Source organism: Crocuta crocuta, unplaced genomic scaffold, assembly GCF_008692635.1.
Source record: "Crocuta crocuta isolate KB4526 unplaced genomic scaffold, BGI_CrCroc_1.0 scaffold1061, whole genome shotgun sequence".
In the NCBI taxonomy this organism is placed as follows: domain Eukaryota; kingdom Metazoa; phylum Chordata; class Mammalia; order Carnivora; family Hyaenidae; genus Crocuta; species Crocuta crocuta.
This window is the reverse complement of record NW_027532936.1, coordinates 209,113-228,434: the sequence shown is the minus strand read 5'-3', so window position 1 is coordinate 228,434 and position 19,322 is coordinate 209,113. Positions and strand designations below refer to the sequence as shown.

At 37.3% G+C, this 19,322-nt stretch overlaps 1 protein-coding gene across 1 annotated transcript in view; it reads left to right on the top strand.

Moving 5' to 3' along the window:
- Positions 1–19,322, top strand: part of LOC144216420 (uncharacterized) — a 38,261-nt gene that overhangs the window by 17,711 nt on the left and 1,228 nt on the right. The gene's annotated exons all lie outside the window — the stretch shown is intronic.

Genomic DNA, 19,322 nt, shown 5'->3' with positions numbered 1-19,322 from the left:
AGGGTAAGAGCAATACTGTTTGATTCTTTTAATGGCTACAAAGGCAATCATCTCTCAAAGACACGCTTGGCATTTAGACTATGGAAAGGCTAAAGAAATGGTATGGCATTTCTAAGTCAACTATTTGGAATTCTGCCACTCATTCCCAAGATAGTCTTATAAATTGAAGCCATCTGAGATTTAAGGTATAAGGCACATTGAACTCTGATTTGTGATTTTCCTTCATTTTATGTGAGCCACAGGAGGAGTAGTCACTGAGTTTTGCACATATATCATCTTGAAATTAGGCTGCTTGCTTATTAAGTCTCTCTCTCTCTCTCTGTCTCAAATCAATCTCAAAATCAATCTTTTTTTAAAAAATTTTATATTTATATATTTATTCTTGAGAGAGAGAGAGAGAGATGAGAATGAGCTGGGGAGGCGCAGAGAGAGAGAGAGAGATCTTTATCTATTGATCATTGTAGTGACCTTGAATATTCATTCTTCCCTCCTGCATTTCAGAATTTTAAAGGGAGCACTCTTTTAATGCCTGTCTATGTCAGTCCAGGTGGATCCAGCCATTTCTTTCAGTAGCACGTGGTGATCCAATGAAAGCTGGAGTATTCTCTCTAGAATTCTCCCTAATTCTGTTAGTTATCTAGTACCTTGTAATATTTGGTTATCTTTCCTTCTGTATTGAGCTGAAAATGCATAGAACAAAATCTCGTAAACTGTTCATACTTGAAACTCAATTTGATTGGAGCTATGTTATCTAGCTATCATTTAATGTGCCAGAGAACTATTATGAGATTTTTCCCCCTTTTTCTGTTTAGAATAAATGCACCAAAATTAAACTTGGGCAACACCTGCTTTCACACAACCTACAGGTGATTACAGGGGCTTTGGGGCTGGGTACCAGCACTCTTACTAATTTAACAAGCAGTGTCCCTTCACACTGGGTGACAGTATCCAGCCTTTTGCTTTTGGCTCTGCTCCCACCTCTGCGACTCAGTCTGCAACTGCCACAGGGCTCTTGTTCCTCAGTGGAAGGAAGTACACCTCAGACTGTGAGGGTCAGTTTTGGTACTGTCTCTGCAATGGGGAATGCAGCTCAACCAATAGCGTTTGCAGGGTTACCCTTCATGCCTGCTGCTCAGCATCTAGTGCAACAATTGCTATACAACCAACTGTTCCTTTCAGCCTTAGTGGAGAGTCCACAGGGAAGGTTTGAACTCTGCTCTCCAACTGAGAAGCATAGTATTCAGGATTGACTTTGAGGGGCACTTGGGTGGCTCAGTTAGTTAAGTATCTGACACTTGATTTTGGCTCAGGTCATAGTTCGTGAGATCGAGCCCCACGATCGAGCTTGGGATCCTCTGTCTTCCCCTCTTTCTCTGCCTCTCCCCAGCTCATTCTCTCTCTCTCAAAAATAAACAAACATTTTTTTTAAAGGTTGATTTTTGAGATTCTTTTTTTAAATGTTTATTTATTTTTGAGAGAGACACAGAGCATGAGCAGGGAAGAAGCAGAGAGAGCGAGCGAGAGAGAGAGGGAGACACAGAATCTGAAGCAGGCTCCAGGCTCCGAGCTGTCAGCACAGAGCCCGGTATGGGGCTCAGACCCACAAGCTGTGAGATCATGACCTGAGTCAGATTCGGACCCTTAACCAACTGAACCACGCAGGCACCCCGAGATTCTTTTTTGATTGGTTCAAATCCAAATATGACTCACTTCTCTTGCTGGAGTTTAGTGTTATTGATGAATGTGATAGAAATTAAATCCAAACTGCTCCTTCTGGTGTTGCAGTTTTAGATTTAGAACCAAGGAATGTTTGTTTTGGAAAATGTTACAACCTTCTGGGAACCAGTAGTCTAGACAAATCTACATTTAGTAGTGAGAATTATACTGAAATGTTGTGATCAGTTGTTTAATGTTTGTGTTTAGCAAGTATATTCTTATTTGCAATCCGTTGATATGTTATTTCCCATTTTGAAAATAAAGCTTCTGAAATGAAACTTATCAAGAGGCACTAAAGAACAGGAAAGAAAATGCCTTTGGAGTGACATGAAAGTTTAGAGAATATTAAAATAATAATGCACTACGTCAGTTCTATGGCATGGTTGGGGAATGACAAAATATTTTGGCTGGTAGAAACATCTTACATGTATGGATTACCAGTTTCCAAATAATTAAGATTCAGTAAAATACATTTAACCTTTATTGAACATTAATGAGAAGGCATTTAGGGTCTTGCTAAACCAAAATGCAGTTAATAAGGAGTTCTGGTTTATAAGCCATATAAACTTGGTCTTATCGTAAATGTCTTAGATATTTGAGAACTTGGGAAATACAGAGTGAGATAGTAATACATTTTACTTTATAGTACATTTTATTAAATTAGATATTCATAGTAATAATCTCAGAGCTTTAGGGGACAGCCAAAAAGGAAATCTATTTTTAAAATTATAGATAATATAGAAATAACTTATTTTTAATTTGTAGTAGTGATAATACCAATTTTTAGTGGTTGGTATGGCATGGTAGGGCATAAAGAGATGAGGTGGAACATTAAAATAATTATGGTGCTAGGATATTTGGCCACTATCTTGGGAGACATCATGAATTGTATACAGATGAGTTTTTGGCATTAGAAATAATACATATCTGTCATTTTAAAAATGTATGAAATAAATGTTTTGAGTCTTGGCTCTGTTCATTACTAGTTCTGTGATCTTGGGTAAGTTATTTTAACTTCTCTCTGATTGGTTTGCTCATCTATAAGTGCTCAGCACTTACCTCATAGGGTTGTTGTCGGGATTCAAGTAGTCCATATAGGTGAAATGCCTAGAACTTTGTCTGACATGTAACAGGCACTCAAAGGTTAATATTAGTGTTGTTTTTATGAAAATCTGCATTTTGTTGGCTATTATCCTTTTTGTCTGTTTTTTTTTTTTAATTTGCTTGCTTAACAGTGGACATATCAGCATTATCTTGATTTACATTTCTTTAATTACTAACAAGGATGACTTCTTTTTGAACTATTTATTGAGTAATTGCAATTGTGTGTGTGTGTGTGTGTGTGTATGAGAATAAATTCATTGTTTGTGCCTTTTGCTCAGTTTTCTAATATGGTTATCTTTTTCTTGTTGATAATGTAGTTGCGGTATCTTAACACTTTGATATTTGTATAAGAAGTATTTCTCCTAATTTTTTCTAAGTGCCTTATAGATATAAAAAGATTTTATTTCTTTAAGCATTTTATTTTGCCATAATTGTAGATTCTCATGAGGTTGTAAGGAGTCATAGAGATTCCACATACCCATTGTCCATTTTCTCCTAGTGGTAACATCTTGCATAGCTATCATACATTATCACAACCAGGATGTTGATATTGAGAGTCAAGGTATAGACTAATCCTGTCACTATAAGGATCCTTCATTTTGCCCTTTCAGAAAAACTGTTACTGTAATTTTGTCATTTCATAAATGGTATATAAATAGAATCATATGTTGAAATACTTTAGGAATGGCTCTTTTCACCCAGCATGATTTTCCATAGATTCACCCAGATTGGTGTGTGTATCAGTTATTTTTATTGTTGCATCGTATTCCATTGTATGGACATACCACAGTTTGTGTAACTGTTTGCCCATGGATGGATATGTGTTATTTTTGCTTTTTGGCAGCAATGAGTAAAGCTGCTTTGAACATTTTATGTATAGGTTTTTTTGTGAACATAAGTCTTCATTTCTCTTGGCTAAATGCCCAGGAGTACAATCGCTGGATCATATGGTAGTTGTATATTCAATCTTAAAAGAAAATGCCAAACTGTTTTCCAGAATGGCCATACCATTTTACATGCCCCTCAGCAAGTATGTGTGATCCAGTTTCTCTGCCCTTCACTATCAATTGGTATTCTTGCTATTTTTCATTTTAGCTAGTCTTGCAAATAGTGATATCATATTGTGGTTTTAATTTATATTTCCCTAAGGGCTAATGATGTTGAACATCTTTTCCTGTGCTTATTTGTCATCTGTATATACAATCTGTTCATGTCTTTTATAGTCTGAAAAAAAAGCATTCAAAAATAGTAATGTATTATATGGGTCCTTTTTTACATAGGGCTTTGGGAAAACCAGTGGATAATAGGGTTTTACAAAAGACAGAAGTGTTGTTCACCTGGCATTTTTTTCCTCATTGCTAGATTTATACCTGAGTATTTCTCTTTTTTAAAGTGATTGTAAATAGTACTGTATTTTTAATTTTTAATTTCATATTGACTTGTTTATTGATGGTATAGAGAAATACAATTGATTTCGTATGTTTATCTTGTATCCTCTGACCTTGCTGAACTCACTTATTCTAGGAGGTTTTTTTGTAGATTTCTTAGGATTTTCTACATAGACAGTCATGTCATCTGAAAATAGGGACAGTTTCATTTCTTCCTTTCCTATCTATATTTTTTCCCCTTTGCTTTAGTATAGTAGCCAGAGTTCTAGTATTACATTGGATAAGACTCAGGGAGAAACATTTAGTTTCTCACTAAGAATGGTGTTAGCTGTAGTTTTTTGTAGATGCCCTTCCTCAAGTTGAAGATGTTCCCATCTATCCCTATTTTTTTGAGACTTTTACCATAACTGGGTGTTGATTTTGTAAATGCTTTTTCTTCATTAGTTGATATGGTCATGTGGATCACATTGATTGATTTTTAAACTATACCAACTTTGCATCCTTGGGATAATCCCACTTGGTCATGGTCTATAATCCTTTCATATGTTGTTGAATTCTATTTACTTATATTTTGTTGATGTTTTCAATTCTTTTGTTCATATTGATAAGAGATATTGGCGTGCCGTTTTCTTTTTTTGTATTGTCTGTCCGGTTTTGGTCAGGGTATGATCCTGGCTTCATCAATTACGTTGGGAAGTGTTTCTCCTCTTTTATTTTCTGAAAGAAATTCTTTTTTATTTGTTTTTTTTATTTTTTTTTTGAATGTTTTATTCATTTCTAGGAGAGAGACAGAGACAGCATGAGCAAGGGAGGGTCAGAGAGAGAGGGAGTCACAGACTGAAACAGGCTCCAGGCTCCGAGCTGGCAGTCAGCACAGAGCCCGACGCGGGGCTCGAACCTACGAACCGCGAGATCATGACCCAAGCGAAAGTCGGACGCTTAACCGACTAAGCCACCCAGGCGCCCCATGAGAAATTCTTTTTTAAACATTTGGTAGAATGGAGATTTGTTTTTTAGGAGTTTCAAAATTATGAATTCCAAATTATCTATTTCATATTAGTGATTTGTGGTCATTCGTTTTGAGTTGGTCCATTTCTTTGAAATTTTCAAACTTGTGGGCATAGTCCACATGCTGTGTCATGATATGCTGTTTCACTACTGCTATTGGTAATTTGTATCTTCTCTGCTTTCTTTTTCAACCTTTTTTTAAAAATAAGTTTACTTATTTATTTTGAGAGAGAGAGAGCACAAGCTGGGGAGGAACAGAGAGAGAGAATCCCAAGCAGGCCCCGAGCTGTCAGTGCAGAGCCTGATGTGGGGTTCAAACTCAAAAACCATGAGATCATGACCTGAACTGAAATGAAGAGTCAGACAGACGCTTAACCAACTGAGCTACAGGTGCCCCTCTTTTTAAATCTTAGTAGAGGTTTGTTAATTTTATTGATGTTTCAGGAATCAACTCTTTGTATCATTGATTTTTTTTCTATTTCATTGATTTTTGCTCTTTATTATTTCTTCCTTCTTCTTGCTTTGGGTTTATTTTGCTCTTTTACTAGGTTTTCAAGTGGGAACATGGATGATTGATTAGAAACTTTTCTTCTGATTTTAATTTTTAAAATTGAAATATAATTGACATAGTAGTATGTCAGGTATACAACATAATGATTCGCTATTTGTACATACTGTGAAATGATCACCACAATAAGTCTAATTAACCTCCCTTGCCACCCAGTTATAATTTTTTTCTTACGATGAGAACTTTTAAGATTAATTTACTCCCTTAGCAACTTTCAAATATATAATACAGTATTAACTATAGTTACCATGCTGTACATCTTTTCTAATGTGAATATTTACTGCTATAAATTTCCCTGCTAGCACTACTTTAACTACATCCTACAAATTTTGGTAGGGTGTATTTTCATTTTTATTTACTTTGGTGTAATTCTTATTTTTCTTGAGACTTCCATTTTGACCCATGAGTTATTTCACTGTGTTTAGTTTCCAAAGGTTTGGAGATTTTCCTGTTGTTTTTTTTTTTGATTTCTGGTTCCATACCATTGTAGTTGGAGAATATACTGTATCATCTTCATTCTTTTGAATTAGTTGAAGTTTGTTTTATGGCCCCAAACAAAATCTATCTTGGTAGATGTTCCAGGGGCACTTGAAAAGAACATGTGTTTTGCTTTGTTGGGTGAAGTGTTCTATAAAGGACAATTGGATTCTGATGGTTAATAATTTTGATGAGTTCTGTATCCTTGCTGATTTTCTGTCTAGTTGTTCTATCAATTGGTAAGAGGAGGTGTTGAAGTTTTTAACTGGGATAGTGGATTTGGCTATTTCTCCTTTCACTTTTATCAGTTTTTGATTCACGTATTTTGAAGCTCTGTTGTTTAGTACATATATATGATTGCTAAGACTTATTGGGGGATTGGCCCTTTATGTAACATCATTATGTAATTATGCCCTTCTGGTAATTTTTTTCCTCTAAAGTCTACTTTATTTGGTAATAATATGTGCATTCGTACTTAATGTTGTATAGTATCCATCTTTTTATTCTCAACTTGCCTTATCATTATCTTTGAAGTGAGTTTCTTATAGACGACATATAGGTTGGTCATGGTTTTTTAATACACCCTGTCAATCTCACTTTTAATCGGCTTATTTAGACTATTTACATTTTCCATAATTATTGCTATGTTGGGTCTAAGTCTGCCATTTTAGTTCTTGTTTTGTTTATATTTTCTTTCTTTTTTCTGTTTCCTGCCTTCCTATTGATTACTTGAACATGTTTTAGAATTCCATTTTGGTTTAAACTATCTTTGTAATGTTTTATTTTATTTTTGAGAGAGAGAGAGACAGAGCGTGAGCTGGGGAGGGGCAGAGAGAGAGGGAGACACAGAATCCGAAGCAGGCTCCAGGCTCTGAGCTGTCAGCACAGAGCCCAACTTGGGGCTCGAACTCACAAACTGTGAGATCATGACCTGAGCCAAATTCGGACACTTAATCAACTGAGCCACCCAGGCGCCCCAACTATAGTATTTTTGAGAGTACCTTTTTGTATAGTTATTTTAGTGGTTGCTCTATGTGGTACATATACATATAATAGTCTAACTGTTATATTACCTGTTTGAGGTGTAGAAACCTTTCTCCCTGTATGTCCCTTAATGCACCCCTATTTGTAATGTAATCGTCTTAAATTATTCTATGTACATACATTTAGAACCACATCAGGCTGGGTTATAATTTTTCTTTAGCCATCAAACATAATTTTTAAAACTTAAGACAAACAGGAAAACCTATTGTATTTGCCCATATTTTTGCTTTTCTATTTGTTGTTTCTTCCTTCCAGAAGTTCCAAGATTCCTTCTGTTGCCATTTTCTTTCTGTTTAGAGGACTTCCTGTAGCTGTTCATTTAAGGTGGTCTGTTGGCAACAAATTGTCTTGAGTTTTCCTCTCAAAATCTCCATTTCCTCTTCATTCCTGGAGGGTATTTTCACTAGCTATAAGATTCTGGGTTGGCAGTTCTTTTCTTTCAGCACTTGAAAAATACAGTGATACTTCTCTCTTGTCTCCATGGTTGCTGATGAGAAATCTGTCATTTAAATAGTTTTCCCCCTATAAATTAGATGCTGGGTTTCTCTTGCTGCTTTCAAGAGTGTTTTTGTCTTTAATTTTCCGAAGTTTAGTGATTATATATGTCTTGGTGTAGGCTTCTATTGTCCTAGCTGCCATTTCACTGATTCCTGTGTCTATCTGCTCTTTTCTACTCCCAAATCCTTCCACTTAATTTTGCATTTTGGTCATTGTCTCTTTCAGTTCTCAAGTTTTCATTTGGTTCTTCTTTATATCTTCTATTTCTTTGCTGAAATTTTATTTTCATTTCTTTTTCTTGGGTAAGGCTATTTTCTTCTCATGTTTCAAGTGTGTTTGTAATTTCTTGTTGATGCATTTTTATCATGGATGCTTTCAAATCTTTGACAGTTAATTCTAACGTTTCTGTCATGTTGCTAGTGTCATTTTTCATTCGGCTTGAGACCTTCCTGGTTCTTGGTAGGATGAGTGTTTAATTGAAACCTGGACATTTTCCTATTATGAGACTCTGAATCTGACTTAAGGCTTTTTTTTTTCTTTGCTTTAGCTGGTTTTTTCTGACATTGCTCTAGCAGGGGCTTAGGGAGGAGTGCTGCTCCATTACCATAAGGTGGGAGTAGAACTTCATTTCCCCCCTTGGTCTCCATTGCTGCCCAAGCCAAGGGTCTCCTAGTGGAAGATCGTGCCATGTCCCTGTGAGGAGAGGGTTAGCAAACTGCTGGCAGGGATGAAGAACATGGCTCCCTCCTTGACCTTCTCTGATACCATTCCAGCAGGGGTATTGGGATACCTCATTATAGTCTTCCATGGGTAGAAACTTAGGCTCCTCACTTAGTATTTGCTAGGATAAGTAGGAAGTAGGGCCACAGTTTTTTATGTGGCGTTTGGTTATACTAGAGTGGTTATTGTCTAAAGGATTTCTGTCTTATTAGTCTGCCCCTTTCCTTGTCTTTTGTCTACAGAGAAGGCTTTTATTGGGGGCTTTTATGCACGGAGTGGGGAGTGGTCTATATCCACTGGTATTTCTGGGCTGCTAGCCTATTCAACTCCAAGCCTGTAAAATACAAAGCAAAAGGAAAACCTTTGGAACCCACCATCATATCATTCCTTGGGTCTCAAAATCCTTATCTGGTTTGCCTTCTTCTCACCACTTTTTAGGGTCTTCTTATGTTTGCTTTATATATAATATTTTAGTTGACTAAGGGGTTTGTTCTTGAGTAGGGAAAAGGACATCATCCCATTTTCCTGGAAAGGAAGTCCTGAAGAACTTAATTTTTACCTAAAATTTGTATGGAACCACAAAAGACCCTGAATAGCCAAAGTAATATTGAAGAAGAAAACCAGAATAGGAGACATTACAATCCCAGACTTTAGCCTCTACTACAAAGCTGTAATCATCAAGACAGTATGGTATTGGCACAAAGACACAAAGACCAATGGAATAGAATAGAGAACTGAAGAATTTAATTTTTATATTGTCACATCTCTTATTCTTCTGAGTTTCTCTCTCTGGAGAAATAGGCCTTTTCTGTCTGAAGATTCTTAATTCTTTTGGTACTTTTATTACAGTTTATATTTTTAGGAATATTATTTTTTTCCTAAGTGATTAGTGAGTTCATCCATTATATTTTATTAAATAGCCATTCTTTTTTCTAATGATTTGAGATGCTGTCTTCCACATACAGCAAATTATTATATATGATTAGTTCTGCTTCTGGACTATCTATTCTGTTCTATTGATTTACCCTTCATTGTTCTAATATCAGCATTTTAGTTATTGTAGCATGGCCCGCTCTCTTGTAGTGTAAGTCCACCTTTCCCAATTCTGTTGAAAACATTCTTGGCTATTTTCTATGGCCAACAACTTGTTAAAATAGTTGGCATTTTCTTATGTTCTTAAATATCAAGGAATTAAGGCTGATTTGGGTATCCTTATAGCAAATCAGGATAGAGAAAATTATATTGAACCCTTCCTCTAGTCCAGTGGTTCTCAGCTGGAGATGATCTTGCCCCCTCTCCTAGGGGATATTTGGCAATGTCTGAAGACATTTTTGGTTGTTGAGGCTGGGGAGGTACTACTGGCATCTAGTAGGTAGAGCCCAGGGACGCTGCTTTTGACCTTGAAAATAAAACAGCCAGTTATTTTGCTAGTAAAATGGGTTTGTTTGAATAGCAGAGGAATTGCAATTTGGGACAACCAAGCTATGGCAAAACCACAGGCAAGTCTGGAGAACAAGGGAGAAGAAAGCTCTTTTAGAGAAAAGGGGGGAGTTGGGAGGGGCTGTTGTAAACAAGTAGTCCATTGCAGTAAATTGGGTGTTTGAAGTGTAGTGTCTTTTCTTTGGCTGTGTTGTGACTGTCTCTCATTGGCTGGGCTGTTGCCAGGCAAGGAGAAAAATCTTCCTTNCTCAGCAAAGGGCTGCAAGTGGTATGGTGTGAGAGCTCCCTCTTCTGGCCTCCCAACCCCATTTTAAATGAGGTTACTTTATTCAGAGTCACACTGCAAAATATCCTGCAGTGCTCATAAAAGAAAAGCTTGTGTCCCTTACACTCAATACTTCTGACACCAAATATGGGGGGCGGTGTTCTTCCCACACCAACCAGTTCTCCAACTCTCTGGATACCACTTGGGTTTCCTACATTCAGTTATGATCCTCATTACCTGGAGTTACCACAGGTTGAACATTTTAAGCTCTCAGTCCCACCAGACTGACCACTACTTCAGATAGCAACTATGAGTCCCTCGTTGTCATGTGCACTTCTGACCTACTGCCTAGAAGTTGGGGGTTCCCATGACTCCCTCCTTGGGTTGATAATTGCTAGAACAGCTCACAGAATGCTGGAAAACACTTTATTTACAGTTACTGGTTTATTATAAATGATACAACTTAGGAACAGCCAAATAGAAGAGATGCATATGGTAAGGTATGGGGAGGGGAGATCTTCCTTGTCCTCTTCGGTGTTGTCACCCTTTTAGCAACCTCCATGTGTTCACCAACACAGAAGCTTTCCATACCCCTTCATTTAGGGTTTCTATGGAGGGTCTATTATGTAGGTGTGATTGATTCAATCATCAGCCAATGGTGATTGAACTCCATCTTCAGCCCCTCCCATTTCCAGAGGTGAGAGGGTGGGGTAAAAGTTCTAACCCTGGAATCACTTGGTTGTTTCCTCTGGTAACCAGCTCCTCTCCCTTTTTTTTTTTTAAATAAGTTTTTTTTTAATGTTTTATTTATTTCTGAGAGAGAGAGAGAAGCAGCATGAGCAGGGGAAAGTCAGAAAGAGAGGGAGACACAGGCTCCAAAGCAGGCTCCAGGCTGTCAGCACAGAGCTGAACATGGGGCTTGAACCCACAAACCATGAGATCATGACCTGAGCCAGAGTCAGACACTCAACCAACTGAGCCACCCAGGCCTCCTACCAGATACTTATCCTTAAGGGCTCTTTAAAGTTCACCTCATTAATGTAAATCAAGTGTGGTTGTATAGGCCTGGTAATAACCAGGGGCTCCTTTTACCTGTATTGCTTCTGGAGCTATTTCATGAACTGGGGATAAAAATGAAATATTATAACAAAAGATGTTTCTATCACTTTTATCACATAGGAAATTACAAGGGTTTTAGGATCTGTCCAGGAAAGGGGACACAGAACAAATGTAAGTTTCTCTTGTTTTTAATGTTTATTTATTTATTTTGACAGAGCAAGCACTTGAGTGGCGTGGGGGGAGGGGGCCAGTTGCAGCTGCACAGAGAGGAAGAGAAAGAGAATCCCAAGCAGGCTCTGTGCTGCACAGATGCAGAGCTCGGACTGTGAGATCATGATCTTAGCTGAAATCAAGAGTTGGACGCTCAACTGACTGAGCCACCCAGGCACCTCTGTACGTTTCTTATTATATCCCAGCATGGGCTGGTCCTCCACAAGGAAGAGTAACCTGTCCCCAAATGTCAGTGATGCTATGTTGAAAAACCCTGCTCTAGTTCAATGATTAGGAAAATAAGACTGTCTCTTAAATCCTTTTTCATTTTAGAGTAGGGCTCATTTAACTTAAAAGAAAATTAGATGGTATTTGCTTCCTTAGTTACTTCTGGGTATGTGATTTAAGGTCAGGCCCTGAAATTATGCCAGTACCCGAGACAAATGATCAGTATTTTAAAATACTGGCATAAATCAAGTGCAATTTAGATTAGCACTAGAGAAGGCTCAGTAATACGGCCAGGTGTAAATACAAAACTCAGTAGTGTTCCCATGTTTAAGCAATAGTAGTTGGTAATATATATAATGGGAAAAGGTCCCATTAACAATTTCAACCAAAATCAAAATGCCTAGCAATAAACTTTTGAAATGTGCATGACCTATTTGAAGATAACTCCAAAGTTCTACCAAGGACTATAATAAAAGACATGAATAAGTGAAGAGACCCACTGAACACGCAGACTCGATATATATGAATGTCATTTATCTCCAATTTAACCTACACATTTAATGTAATTCTTAAAGAACGACCATGGGAATTGTTAAAAAACAAAACTCAACTGAGTAAAATTTGAAGAGCTAATTGGCATTTTAAGCGATTCATGAATTGGGCAGCATCCCATCTAGCAAGTAGAGAGATTTTCCAAGAAATTGTACAAAATGGAAGGTTTTTATGGGAAGGAGAGTGGGGCAAGAAGTTATTAGCAAAAGAAAAGAAAGGATTGTTTCTGGCTGGATGTCTTCTGGCTGGAAGGGAACAGCAGGTTTTTTTTTCTTTTTTTTTAATCATGCAGATTACCTCCCTAGTGCTGATCAGGAAATTTCAGATTGAGTTTTAAAAGGTCACCTTTCTGGAATAGGTTGAAACTATATTTAAGTTGTGGTTTCCTGTGGTGGGGGACAAATGACTCCCAGTTTGGGGCTTTTTTTTTTTTTTTTAAATGGAAATTTTGACCCAGGGAAAGGAAAGAGGGACTTGACTAGAGTCTGAAGTTTAAATGGGGGAATAAATGCATGAGACTAGTCAGGTCTTTTGTTTTTTTAAGGAAAAGTAATGATGGAGTACTTGCAGGAAAACACATGAAAATCTATGTTGTTTATTTTCTTCCTGTAAGTTTAAAACATTGTGTAATATGAAAGCACATGACTTCTAGTGGTATAATAATTGAAATTTTCTTGTGGAACAGTGTGATAGAAAAATAAGTGAAAAAGCTTAACGTATAGAAATAAACCTGGGTCTATAAAGATGACATTTCAAATCTGTGGGGAGAGAGGATGGGGTAGTGAGTAAATGAATTGCAGTAGCTTGACTAGCCAGGTGATTTGGGGGATTTTTTGCCTAAAAAGATTGTGAAAAAGAAAACCACAGGTCCAAAATGGTATCACTTAAGTCAAGGCCCCAGATCAATAAACCCGGGCTTAATACTTAATCTAACTGCAGTTTCAGCCTCCCCCAGAAAAGTTAAATCTTAACTGGTCACTCAGGAATTTTCTGATAAGCACTAATGAGGTTATCTGTCACATGGGCCCTCTGCATCACCCAAAAGAAGATGAGGTCATCTGCATAATAAGATCCCCTGCCCTTCCCCCCTAAGGGAATGGGATCCTGCTGGAAACAGTTCTTTCTTTTGCTTATAATTTTCTTGCCCCACCATTCTTTGTATAAAAAACAAAGAAACTTTTTTTGTACAGTTCCTATGAGCTAGCAAGGACACTGCCTGATTCATGAATCATTTAATAAAGCCAGTTAGATCTTCAGATTTACTCTGTTGAATTTTGTTTTTTTAAAACAAGATCAACCAAAAGAAATACTAGGTGAATTAAAGGTAGAAAATGAAATCATAAACATTTAAAAAACACAGGTAAATATGAAAATATGTAAACAGTATTTCTTGGGTTAGGGAAAGGACTTTTATTTATGTATAATTTAAAAATATGTAGTATATTCAGGCAAATGGTTCAAAAAGAAGACTATAATAGTAGTCCCTCATCTACCCTGTATTGCCCCTTCCCCCTCCACTCCCTGGATTCAGCTGACCACTGTAATTGTGTATATCCTTTCAGAGTTTATTCATGCATTTGCTAGCAAATAAAAAAATATATTCTTAGCCCTCTATCTTTATTTTTTTCTACATAAATGATAGCATACACAGTGTTCTTTGCCTTCTGTTTTAAACTTACAAACTTTATACACTTACTTTAAACATTTTGGAGATCTTTTCANGAGAGAGAAAGGGCATGCACACATGTTGGGGAGGGGCAGAGAGCGAGCGAGAGAACCCCAAGCAGGTTCTGTGCTGTCAGTACAGAGCAGAACGTGGGGCTCAAACTCACAAACCATGAGATCAGGCCCTGAGCAGAAACCAAGAGTCGTATGTTTAACTGACTGAGCAACCCAGGGGCCCCTCCCTCAGTATTTTTTGTAGCATCATAGAATTACATGGTCTAGATGTGCTAAAATTTATCTAGTCCCTTGCTGATGGGCATTTAGGTTGTTTCTTCATTTGCTAATACAGTGATGAAATGGCTATCATTTTACATGTCATTTTACTGGTGTGCAAGTACATCTTTGCAGATAAATTTTCAGAAGAAGTATTATCGGTTCAAAAGATAAATTCATTTGGAATTTTAAAAACATTGGTTCCTTGTTGGGGCGCCTGGGTGGCTCAGTCGGTTAGGCATCTGACTTCAGCTCAGGTCGTGATCTTCAGTTCAGTTAGTGAGTTCGAGCCCTATGTTGGGCTCTGTGCTGACAGCTCAGAGCCTGGAGCCTTCGTGTTCTGTTTCCCTCTCTCTCTGCTGCTCCCCTGCTTGCGCTTTGTCTCTCTGTGTCTCTCAAAAATAAATAAATAAATAAATGTACCTTAAAAAAAATAAAAACAAAAAAGCATCGGCCACTTGTTTTCTATAGGGGTTATACCAATTTACAATCCCATTAGGAACCTCACAGGCGGCTTATTTGTCCACAGTGTCCTTAACAGAGGTATTACTAGGTTTTTTTTTTTTTATGTCTTCACATCTGTTTGGTGAAATTGTTCCCAATATAGTTATAATTTGTGATTTTTCTCCTAAAAATGAGGTTGAACACCTTTTATATGTTTAAGAGGGAAAGCCTTTTGAAACATAATATGGAGACATAAACCATAAAGGAAAAAATGATGGAAAGATTTGACTGCATAAAAAAACAAAAACAAAATCAAAAATCAAATGACAAACTGGGGCTGGGAAATTTTTGCAACATTTGACTAAATAGACTTGATACACACGTCAATAATAAGACAGTACTCTAATGAGAAAATGAGCAGATGACATGAATGGGCAATTTCGAATGAGGAAATTAAGACATTAAGCTCATAATAAAACTTTAGCCTCACCTGTCAGTAATGAATTATAAATATTAAAACACCTTTGCAGTAAAATTGATAATCTCTTTAAAGGTATACTACATGCATGCTTCTTCTGAATGAAACATAGGGATATTCCACAATATACATTTTAAATAGTCAAAGATAATGTGCTAATGTTCCCAATTCCTTCCCAGCACCTCCCTGTCCTCTTCACCCTCAAAGGCCTAGATCTTTTGGATAGTAGGATCTTATGCTAGCTATATATTGCCATGGGTTATTCAACAGTTGGATGTAGGCAGCAACAGATTCGAGTGCAATTACTTATTGAGTACTTTCTCATTTTGAAGAGTAAATAGAATGTGTGTCATTATATATTGGAATCTGGAAAAAGTGGGTTCAGTTTAGCAGAAACTTTCATTGAGCACTTACTACCATGCGCCATGTACAGTGATCTAGAATGAGGATGAAAAAGATAAACTTTGTTTTTGGTTAACCAATGAATTTCATTTGTGTCTTTATGTACTTAATTTCTTTACCCTTATTTTTATATGCTTTTTTATTTGAAATTTTATTTTATTTATTTTATTTGAAATTTTAAAGCAAGAGGCAAGTAATCTGTTTTCTGATACTATCTCAGACTTCTGTTTATTATTTTTTTCAGAGTTTTATGATGTAGTTGACATACTGTGTAATTTACTCATTTAAAATGTACAAATAGTTGCCTTTTAGTATATTTACTGAGTTGTGCAGTCATTACCACAGTCAATTTTAGAATATTTTCATCACCCTTTAAAGAAACTCCATACCCATGAGCAGTCACTGTCTATTCCTCCCTTCCACCAGTCCCTGACAACCACTTATCTGCTTTCAGGCTCCAGATTCCCCAATTCTGGACATACCATATAAAAAGAATCATAAACTATGTGATCTTTAGTGATTAGCTTCTTTTTTACTCAGTGTACATTTTTAAGGGCTCATCCATGGTTTTAGCACGTATCAGTGCTGCTTTTCCTTTTTATGGCCAAATAAAATTCCATTGTATGGATGTACCACATTTTATTCATCAGTTTGTCAGTTGATGTTCATTTGCGTTGTTTCTACCTTCTGCCTATTATGAATAATGCTGCTATGAACATTCACATTCATGTTTTTGTGTGGATATATGTTTTCATTTCTCTTGTGTAGATACCTAGGAGTGGAATTACTGGGTCATATGGTAAATCTATGCCTAACATATTGAAGAAGTCCCAGGCAGCTTTCCAGAGCGGCTGTACCATTTTACATTCCCACCAGCATCGCATGAGGTTTCCAATTTCTCCTCATCCTCACCAATACTTGAAATTACCTGACTTTTTGATTTATAGCCCTTTTTGTCAGTTTGAAGTGGAATCTCATTGAGGTTTGATTTTCAGTTTCCTAAGGATTAATAACTGAATTTATTTTCATATGTTGGATGGCCATTTGGATTAGCAGCTTTGTATCTTTCTGACCATTCTTTTATAGTCACATCTCCCTTTGCCCACAGCCTGGAAATAATCTCCACTTTTAAGGATTTATGTCATTAGATTTTGCTTACCTGGATATCCAGGATAATCTCCCTATCTCAAGGTACTAAACCTTAATCATATCTGTAAAGGCCTTTTTGTCAAGTAAGGTGGTATGTTTGCAGACTTTGAGTATTAGGATGTGGCTATCTTTGGGGACCATATTTCTGTCTACTACATCATCTTAACAATACTAAATCTTCTGATCTACAAACATGAGATCTTTCCATTTAATCTTCCATTAAAGATGTCTTTAATTTCTTACAATGATGTTTTATCTTTACCTGGGTATAAGTCTTACACTTCTTTTGTTAGATTTGTTTCTAAGTATTTTTTGAGTGATTATAAGTGGAATGATATTCTTAATTTCATTTGTGGATTGTTCATTGCTGGTGTATAGAATTGGAATTCATTTTTCTTTTCTTTTAATTTTTTTAATGTTTATTTATTTTTGAGAAAGAGATAGAGCATACACGGGGTAGGGCAGAGAGAGAGGGAGACACAGAATCCAAAGCAGGCTCCAAGCTCTGAGCTGTCCACATAGAGCCTGATATGGGGGTCGGGTCGAACTCACGAACTATGAGATCATGACGTGAGTCTACGGCCATACCACCCTGAACGCGCCCGATCTCGTCTGATCTCAGAAGCTAAGCAGGGTTGGGCCTGGTTAGTACTTGGATGGGAGATCACCTGAGCCAAAGTCGGATGCTTAACTGACTGAGCCACCCAGGTGCCCCTGTAATTCATTTTTCTCTGTTGATATTGAACCCTGCAAATTTGCTGAACTTGTTTATTGTTCTAATAGATTATTTTGTGGCTCCCTTAGAATTTCTGTAATCATGGTAATGTCACCTATGAATAGTAACAGGTCTATTTCTTCTTTTTCAATCTGGATGCCATTTTTTTGTTTTCTTGCCTAATTGTCCTGGCTAGAACTTCCAATGTATAGTTGGTAAGAGCAGACATCTTTAGTTTGTTCTTCATGATAATGGTCAAGTATGCTGTCTTTCACCATTAAATATGATGTTAGCTGTGGGTTTTTCATAAATGCCCTTTATCATGTTGAAGAAATTCCCTTCTCTTCCTAGTTTGTTGAACCTTTTTCATCATGAAGCTGTGTTTGATTTTCTCAAATGCTTTTTTTGCTTCCATTGAGAGGATCCTTTTTTATAGTATAATTGAGGTATAATGCACATATCTGAAAATTCACTCTTTTAAAGTATTCAATTCAGGGGCGCCTGGGTGGCTTAGTCGGTTAAGCGTCCGACTTTCGCTTAGGTCATGATCTCGCGGTTTGTGGGTTCAAGCCCCGCGTCGGGCTCTGTGCTGACTGCCAGCTCAGAGCCTGGAGCCTATTTCAGAGTCTGTATCTCCCTTTCTCTCTGACCCTCCCCTGCTCACGCTGTCTCTCTCTCTCTCTTAGAAATAAATAAAAATATTAAAAAAAAAAAGAAAAAGTATTCAATTCAGTGTTTCTAAAATATATTCTTTGAGTGTGCAACCATCGCCACTGTGTAATTCCAGAATATTTTCATCACCCCAGAAAGAAACCGGTACCCATTAGCAGTCAGTCCTTATTACCCCCTCCTCCCAGCTTTTAAAGGCATCCACTAGTCTACTTTCTGTCTGTGGGTTTGCCTATTATGGACATTTCATATAAGTGGAATCATACAATATGTGGCCTTTTGTGTCTGGCTCCTTTCACTTAGGGTACTATTTTCAAGATTCATCCAAGGTGTAGCATGTATGAGTACTTAATTCTTCTGATCTCAGGAGGAAGACTCCAGCTTTCTCTTTCCCTAGTTACTTCAGGTAAACTAACTGATCTACAGCCTAAACTCTTGCTCTCATGAAGCTACTTGCTTCCTCTTAATTGCTTAGCACCAAGATTTCCTTTTTTAATTTTTTTTTTTGAGAGAGTCTTTTGGCTTGAATTTCCTCACACTTTTTCAAATAAAGTCAACTCTTTTGGGGATAGCTTGAGAACTCTCTTTTTATGGGGCGCCTTTGCCCTTGGGCAACATCTTTGAAGCGGTGCTTCGAGTGCTGTCCAGTGACCAGTTCCTCTGATCTTCTTGTTTATCTCTACAGGTATGGAAGTTCAGCCCTATAAGTGAGCTGGGGCAAGGCAGTTAGGGTAAGGGTGATGGGGCCCCAGTATTCTCAACCTGTTGTGTCTGGTGTAGAGCCTCTGCCCTATGAATGAGGGCTAACCTAAGGAAGGGAGTCCCTCAACTCTTGGCTGTACTTGCCAACAATTTCAACCCATTAAATCTGCATTGGAGGTGATATGCTGGCTGCTTGCCCTCCCCAATAAAGTGTTATATTCCTTGTTTGGGAGCTGGGCTAGTTTTATTGCTCAGCTCCTGCCTAGAGTGTGGCTTCCTTCAGGGTGAGGATGGGGATGGAGGGAAGTGGACTGTGGGTCATATGCCAGACTCTCACTGGTATTACCGAGTCTTAGCAGATTTTCTTGAGTAAATGTTCTTTATTTGCTGTATACCTTTAGGACAATTTCCCGAGATTTCAACATTTTATTATCATTATTTTTTTTCTTTTTACCAGTTATGGTTGTAGGACTTCTTATGTTGCAGCTCTGGAAGTGGATCCCCCTCTTCCATAAAGTGGAATTTCTTTCTTATGATGGTGCTGGGAG